Here is an 8,106-nt window from a genome sequence, read left to right as displayed (position 1 = left end):
TATTTATAGCTTTGAATCAAAATTGCTTCAGTGGTTCATCTTTTTTGCCACGGATTTAAAATACCTTTAACAGCAGATGTTCGTGTCCTAATGAACACATTTTATTCTTTGTTACATTCATGACTGGATACATTCATGCTACTTTTTCATGAAATGAAATGGGAAGAGAGATTGCTCTCTGTGAACGCTGACAGACATGACAAATCTGTCCTCACATTTCATCTCCTGTCGTCTCCCACATTCTCTAATCAGCATGTGATGGAAGGAGCGTGCAGTGTTGTATTTTGGATTTGTTTCAGTAAAACGATTAAATGTTTTGTTTTATTTTGATTGTTTTTTTTTTCCAGGTAACTGTATATATCAACTGTATATAAAGGCACAGGTTTTAACCATCATACCATTTAGGGTCCAACCCTGGCCTCTGATCTAACTGAAAAAAGCTTGAAAGGAAAGCTTAACAACATGAGATGTCAGATAGGGAAATAAAACAAATATTAAAATTCACAAAGTTTATATCATCTGCAAACATTATAGTTTTTAACATACTTACACAACAAATATCATATATGCATTATAAATAATGCGGTCCTAGAATTAAACCATGTGGAACACCATGTTGTTCTTGGGCTTCTATATTGTGAATTTTTACATATTGAAACCTATTATTCAAATATATTTTCACTAATGATTTAAAACACATCTTATTTTATATTTATATTTATATTATACATTTCTGTAGAAGCGGAGAATGATCCATTGTGTCAAAATCAAAGTGAATATACTTCCTCTTAGAATCAATAGATATTTCTAATATTGGAGACTGGATTTATGTGTCTCGTGTTACTTTTTCCCAAATATCTAGTTTTACGATGAACAAAGGTATGAGACCTTAAATGACCTGTTAGACGGTTGAATGTACTGTGGTCACCTACCCTCCTTCCTAAAATAGGAACTAAGGAAATAACTGATTGTTATTCAGTCTCTCTGATGGCCTGGTCTCTGGTAGCTGATGGGAAGTCACCATGACCACATTCAAACACAAATCACGGTGATCATCATAAGACCTAAAATGAAATACTTGGAGCCAGAATGTCTCATGATCTTATCAGAGCTGACATGATCCACGAGTCTCTCACACACTGGTCTCCATCATTCCCCACATTCCTCACTGCAACATGTGCATCTACTCTGTGCTGGACGGTCTTAATAGAAGCTTTATTTCGCCCACCGACCTATGCTGCGGGTCTTGTGACCCACCCTGGGAGCTGGTGACAGTCAGACCTTTGGAAGTGATGCAGGCCAGCATGCATGGCGCACATGAAGTAGCCTAGTGCCAACAGGGGGGGGGGGGGGGGCGAGAGGAGGTTAAATGTGCAAACAGAATGGGAGAGTGTGTCCTAACCTTTTTAGTGGAGGGGGCAGCTTGACACTGATGTCATCCATAACCGTTAGGCATGAGATAACGCCACAGCTCTCGGCCTCTGTGGCTCCTTCACCATATAAGGGTGCCTCCYTACGTGTTACAGAGCAGTTATAATTAGTAACCTTGCACTGTTGGTGTTGTAGAACAGTAAATTGCAACTAAAAGCTACTTTTGGCATGGAAAAAACCCAACAAAGACGCAATGAAATGGTGAAGATGAAAGTAGCCTTTCTTGCAGGAATGCATGTCACCCGCCACCTTGCATGTCAAAGTTCTATTAAAAGCTCTTGCGTGATTGGTTAATTCTTGGATTACATGACGCAGATGACACTCACTGAATCTCAGCTCATTAACTCTCAAACTTGTTGGCAAAGGTCAAATAGCTTCGATCTTAGATCAGGTTGAATCCAAAGGGTTGTAGTCATATGGCTCATAAAATTTAGCCCAATATCTGTAAAGTTGGAGCCAGTTATGTGTTTTGAAATGTTATATGGTCGCCATCTAGATCAGGCTGACTTCAGAAGAACATCAGTTGTACGCAGATGTACAGCCTGGGATCAATTTTTTGGAGTTTGATTAAAACCTATCTGCTGGTTGATCAYATATTTTGCTAACMAACAAACAAGCAGCTACAAGCAATTACATGATTGCCCGCTTTTTATGATGTAAATATATATGCAATGTAACTTGTTGCGTCTCTTATTTATGCTTCATAATAAGGATTTAGTCAGCTTTATTTTGGACCAACAGACTTTTTAAAGTATRAAAACTCCATAAAATCCCACAAGTTCCACTCCTCGGTGATCATCAAAGCCATTACGATAACATGATTAACGACCACAAGATGCAGTGTTTGATCTGACACCTTCATCCTTTACCTAGATTTCACCCAGGAAACACAACAAATAAAAGGTCATTCTGCCCTTTTTATCCCCTAGCAGTGTGTATATTCTTTGACTGCACACTCACACTCATTGGCATGCATGATGCCGAGACATCCCTCCGTTAGCGTGGTTCCAGTCCGCTAGGGGCTCCCCTTTTTGCCAGTTCTGCTGCCAGGGCAGACACGCACAGATAAGTAGTGAAACCTGACCTTTAAGGTTTGCACTGAACAGCTGTAAGTCCGAGTAGATCTTCTTACMCTGCAAAGATATAACTGCGTCTGCGCTAAACCTGAAACGTCCCTATTAATAACAGTGGTGGGAAATTTGCTTATGGCAGGTAACGTTTCTAAAACTCCTATGAATAAAATGTGTGACAATGCAGACCTGCAGTGTTGCAGTGCATTTAAACCTGACTGTGTTGTGAATAATTTACCGCAGAATAAAAAGGTTATGATAAGACATGTTGACAAAGGTGGGGTGGGGTGGGAGGTGGGATTCCCTGAGTCTTTTCGTGCGTGCCCATATGTGGGTGGCTAGTTCTGCGTATGAGAGTCGTGCTAAGCGGGGGAAGCCCCCCTCCCCTGGTGTCTGCCTCTGCAGTGAGCCTCACCCATGCGACAGCCAATCGTATCGCAGATGGAGAAGAGGGGAGAATGAGCGGGGAAGACGTGCTGAAGATGGAGCTTTCCCGCAGTGATGGGCGTAGGTGTCTGCGAGCGACACGTAAAAGCCAAGTTTCTTGCCCGTCTGAGCCACGTTGTCAGAGTACGTGACAGTGTTTTTTTGTTTTTTATATTTCACATGCTTTAGAGATAATTTTTTTTTCTGCTTGAAATAGAAAAATTCAGAGAATGATGCAGATAAGTGGGGGGAAAATACATCGTGCAGATTAAATTAATGTGACTCCTTCAAAGCAGGTCTGATTGTCAGTGAGGATTATACCTAAAGAATAATTCATTAATCAGTAAGCAGCCCCACAAGAAACACAAAATACATTTTCATAGTTTGAAATATTAGTTTATCCTCAAGCACAGCTATAAGTTTTGCTTTTTGAATAAACCCAGTAGCATTAAAAAAATTAACAAAACAAAACTGCACAATTTCTTTACATAAAACATGAATAAAAATCAGAAACTGCATTTCCCTTTCACCAACGTATGGTGTGCCAAGTATAAAATGAAATGTTAATTTCACTAACACGTTTTACATTATTTAGCTCACATTTTAAATGTTAGAATTTTCCACTAACATTTTATTGTTATTTAGCTCACTGTTCTTACAATTATCTAATTTTTACAAATGTTAAATGTAAAAAATACATATTAAAATATTAAATCCTAAATCTAAACATTTAAATCTAAATGTAAAAGTTAAACCTTCATGTTGAAGTTCACATTTAGGTATTTTGGAATGGAACGTAGTCTTTGCTGTTATGACATCATCATCCAGAGACAATACCAACCGCTAGCGCTCCGATGCAGCTAAAGCTTCCCTGCAAGACATCAAACTTGCAGTTATGGTTGAATTTAGATATTAAATATTATTTTTAGCAGTGTTAGAAGCATAAGCAGAAGTTAGCATCAGATAGCCAGCATGATGTCATCATTCTGAGACAAATATCAACAATGGCCACTGCTTGCCGCCGCTAACACTGCTGATGAAAACTAATTCCAAAAGTGTTCATTAAAAACAACATGGGTGTTACCTGTGGTCCAGCAGTTTGATGCCTTGTAGTGAAGCTTTAGCTGCATTGGAGCGCCAGCAGTTGCTATTGTCTCAGAATGATGACATCATAACATGAGCCGAGCACCAACAGCAAAGGCTGTTTCTCTTTCCAAAATACCTTAATGTGAACTTTAATATTTAAGGTTTAACTTGGATTTAGGATTTAATATTTCAATATACATATTTAAATTTAACATTAAAAATAGCTAAATGTAAGAACAGTCATCTAAATAGCAATAAAATGTTAATGGAAAAAATTTAACTCTCAAAAAAATGAGCTAAATAATGAAAAATATGTTGTTGTTTTTTACATTTTATTTTACACTTGACGCTCCATACGTGCCTCGTGTTAAAAATAGAAGCACCAGACATTCTTGATCCGTGTGCCTTCTGGGAAATCTGGAGACAATCAGTGATTTTTAGACCTGCTGGACTCTGCCACCCTTTACGTGGTCTCCAGAGACCCAGACCTGTCAGGGTGTGTTTGTGTGTCAGTTGCTAATGTGAGTGTATGCGTGGGGGGGATGGGAACAGCGCACAATTAAATCCTTATTACTTCCTCTTAAACTAAGAAAATTACTTAAGTAGGCTCTGAGGCAAAATGGGCATGACCYTTTAGGAGCAGAGGTGAAAGGTCAGGGGTCGCAGTGGTGACCTGCAGGGCTGCTGCTTGCAGCATGGCCCTTTTCTTTTTTCATCACGTTAGGATCAATCAAAATAAAAACGACCAGAGAAAGAAAAGGTTTATGGTCACAAGTTAGTTCTAATTAAATTCTTAATTGTTTTACACTTTTGTGATAAAAACATCAACTGTGGTCGTATTTGGAAGTGGGTCACGAGGCCTCATGGCTCCTGGGCACAATCACCATCCGCACTCTGTGTCTGCAGAGAACGCCCTGGGATCTTTGGTAAGGGATATAATGAAGCAGAGAGTGTTTTAAGACAGGACGGGGTTGGGTCAGGAGGGGGTTGCTGGGCAGAAGCTACATCTATAGGCAGCGAACCCGATGACCCCCACTGCCTTGATGGATGCTGCACATCCGTGATGGTTTGTAATGATTTATTAATCAGTCCATTAGGAAGTGTCATGAATCCACTTTTACAAAGGGAATCCATCAGTGTCTCTGAGCACATAAAAGGAAGTAAGTAATAATCTGCAGTAGCATTCGATAGGCACCTTATGAGGTGAACGTTTGATGAATGCTTTATTTTTGCTCCTTACATAACATGCTAAAACAGAGTCCCAAACTATTGTCCTTCTGTTTTATCCCTTCAACCCTTAAAACATTTGGCTCATTCAGGGAACAGATGCTGTGACTTTTTGTACTTTTCAAAAAAATTAAGCTTTATTTGTGACCCATCATGTTGAAAGGAGGATTAAGTTCAATTTGGTCAAAATAACCTAATGGTATTTTCAGATTCCTGCTTTAAAAGCTACATTTTGATACCTGGATCATTAGGCCTGTCGCGATGGTCAATAAATCAATGCATGATAAGTTATTTTGAGGTCGGTAAAAAAAAGAGGACGATAAGTTTCGTTTTCCTGCTTGTTTGTTTACTTCGTCTCTCCCCCTCTCTGTGCTCTGCTACACAGGAGCTCAGCTGACCCCTCCCCTCCTGTTTTCTTAGTGTCGGGAGGAGTGAACTCTCGCGTTAGCGTGAGAGCTCGTAGCAATAACAAACTAAAGAAACATTTCAAAGCAGAACGCGGCTGCTGCAGTGTCGGAGCACTAGAGCCTGAATTTCGCTGCGGGGAGACACGCAGAGAGTGAAAGAGAGGAGGAGAAGGGGTGGGGGTTGAAACTCCCCCAGACCTGCAACAAACTCGTCAAGACTTTACCTGTAGCTCCCAAAAATAACAGGAAACTTAACGCACCAGCTGTGTTTTAACAAAACACCCAAAAAACCTGTAGCTGTCCCAACAACTCATGAGGAAAACTCTGAACTGTCTGATTTCCTCCCCCGCAGCGCTCTGACTGTCTCCTCACTGACTGTCCCCTCCTCACACACACACATAGACACGTTTGTTCTTCTATCCTCATGGGGACTTTGCATTGACTTTCATTCATTTACCAGTATTTTCTATTACCATTTGACCCTAAACCTAGCCTACACTTTATATAGGATGTGAACTGGGCTTATGTCCCCATAAGAAACAGTGGGTCCTCACCAGGCTGTGTAGTTTGCTTCATCTCTAAAGAGATGCTGCTCTTTAATGTTGTTTATTTACTGTCTTAGTTGTGTGTGGTGTTTAATTTATATTTTGTTGTTCTTTGTTTTTTTTATTCAAGTGCATTTTTTGTTAGAGACTGAGAGTCCACTTTGTTAAACATTCTTTAAAATTAAATTTTATTGATTTATTACACTTYCATATTACGCTTTTATAATTATTAGTTGTAAAACGGTCACCAGGCAATATTATCGCTTATTGTAATAATTTTTGAGACAATTAATCGCCCAGCAAAATTTGATATCGTGACAGGCCTATGGATCATTCTTACATCATATATGGGTCCAGAGATATGTCTTAMMTTGTGTTGTGGGTTACAATGATGCATTAATATCTGGTCCAAATCCTAATTTTATGTTATACTAATGGGGAATATTTGATGTTTTCTAAAGAGGAATATTGAGATTTTCCATCTTGGAAGAAACAAAAACTTTGCTAGCTCGCAAGGAAAATCACAACATTTTAAATCTTTTTTTTTTTTTTTTTTGTTGCTACTGCTCAACAGTGCTAATTTTTTCCCTTGATAATATTTCAGACAATTCATTCATACTGAGCCCGCAAGGGGACATGGGGGATTTTTTTTTTCTTTTTGCATTCCCACGCAAAAGTATTGTGTTACCTTGCAATACCTTTTGCGTTCCCTCGCAAAGGTGGTTTGTCACTGTTGTGCCTGCCGGTTTAACAGACTCACATGTTCACCATTAGRGAGTTAGTCTACTGCTTTAACTCAGCTTCAGAATGAATATATGACACAGCCATGCATGGAAGTATGTCATATGCCGATATTTTAACACAGTACAGCCACGCAACATCAATGTCAATTTAACGAACTTGTGGCGACACATCCTTTTTTTTTTTTGGAAACCGGATATTTCAAAATAAAAGTCTGATTTAATTTGGTTCATATACAAATCAAACTTTTGCGTGGGAACGCAAAACAATATTGTGAGGTAAAGCAAAAGTATTGCGAGGGAATGCAAAAGAAAAAAATCCCCCCATGTCCCCTCGCGGGCTCCGTACATTCAAATGATACATTTATAAGGCATTTTTTTGTTATATTTTGATGAATAAAACCACTATATCTGCCTATTTCTCTACATCCCACTTGTAGACTATATGGGTCACGTTTTACTACTCTTTTTAGGTCTTTAGCTAGTAAACCTTTAGTGCTTTTAACACATAAAGCTTTTTTTGTTACATTTTATCTTGTGTTCTGCTACTTTTTGCTTTAGCAACAATTTCAGAAGTCATTTGGTGCTCAGCATTGGCAGAGGATTTTTGAAGGAAAAAATACTATATCCTTCTTTATTTCTCTTTTTTCCTCTCTCAAACTGCAGAGCATCTTGACACAAAAGCCCAAATCTGAATGTGAAGCACATTCACAACGAAGGCAAGGGAGGGGATGGCGGTCTGTCTGCGTCATCACTGCCACTCAAAGCCAGCAGCAGAAACTCCTTGAACTACATCTGCACCCCTCTCTCTCCCCTCGTTTTTTCCTACAACCTCCTACTTCGGTAGCTTCTACCTCTGATTCACACTTTCCGATCTCAGGCCGGCGTCACGGCAAGAGAACAAAAAGGGACATGAATCAAGGGGAGGATGCTGCAAGGAAAAAAACCTGCAGCTCAGCATCAGCAACACACTTTGACGTCAGCACAACCTCTGTCCTGCGTAATCAACCATAGTCCATAGTACATGAATAACACACACACACACACACACACACACACACACACACACACACACACACACATTTTTAATTTATTTATTTTATGCCCACAATTTTATTTTTTGAATCATCTATTTTTGTTATTGTTTATGTTAAAAATACATATTTTTGTGCTG

The sequence above is a fragment of the Austrofundulus limnaeus genome, unplaced genomic scaffold (genome assembly GCF_001266775.1).
Source record: "Austrofundulus limnaeus strain Quisiro unplaced genomic scaffold, Austrofundulus_limnaeus-1.0 Scaffold142, whole genome shotgun sequence".
Lineage (NCBI taxonomy): Eukaryota > Metazoa > Chordata > Actinopteri > Cyprinodontiformes > Rivulidae > Austrofundulus > Austrofundulus limnaeus.
Note: the sequence above shows the minus strand (reverse complement) of the source record.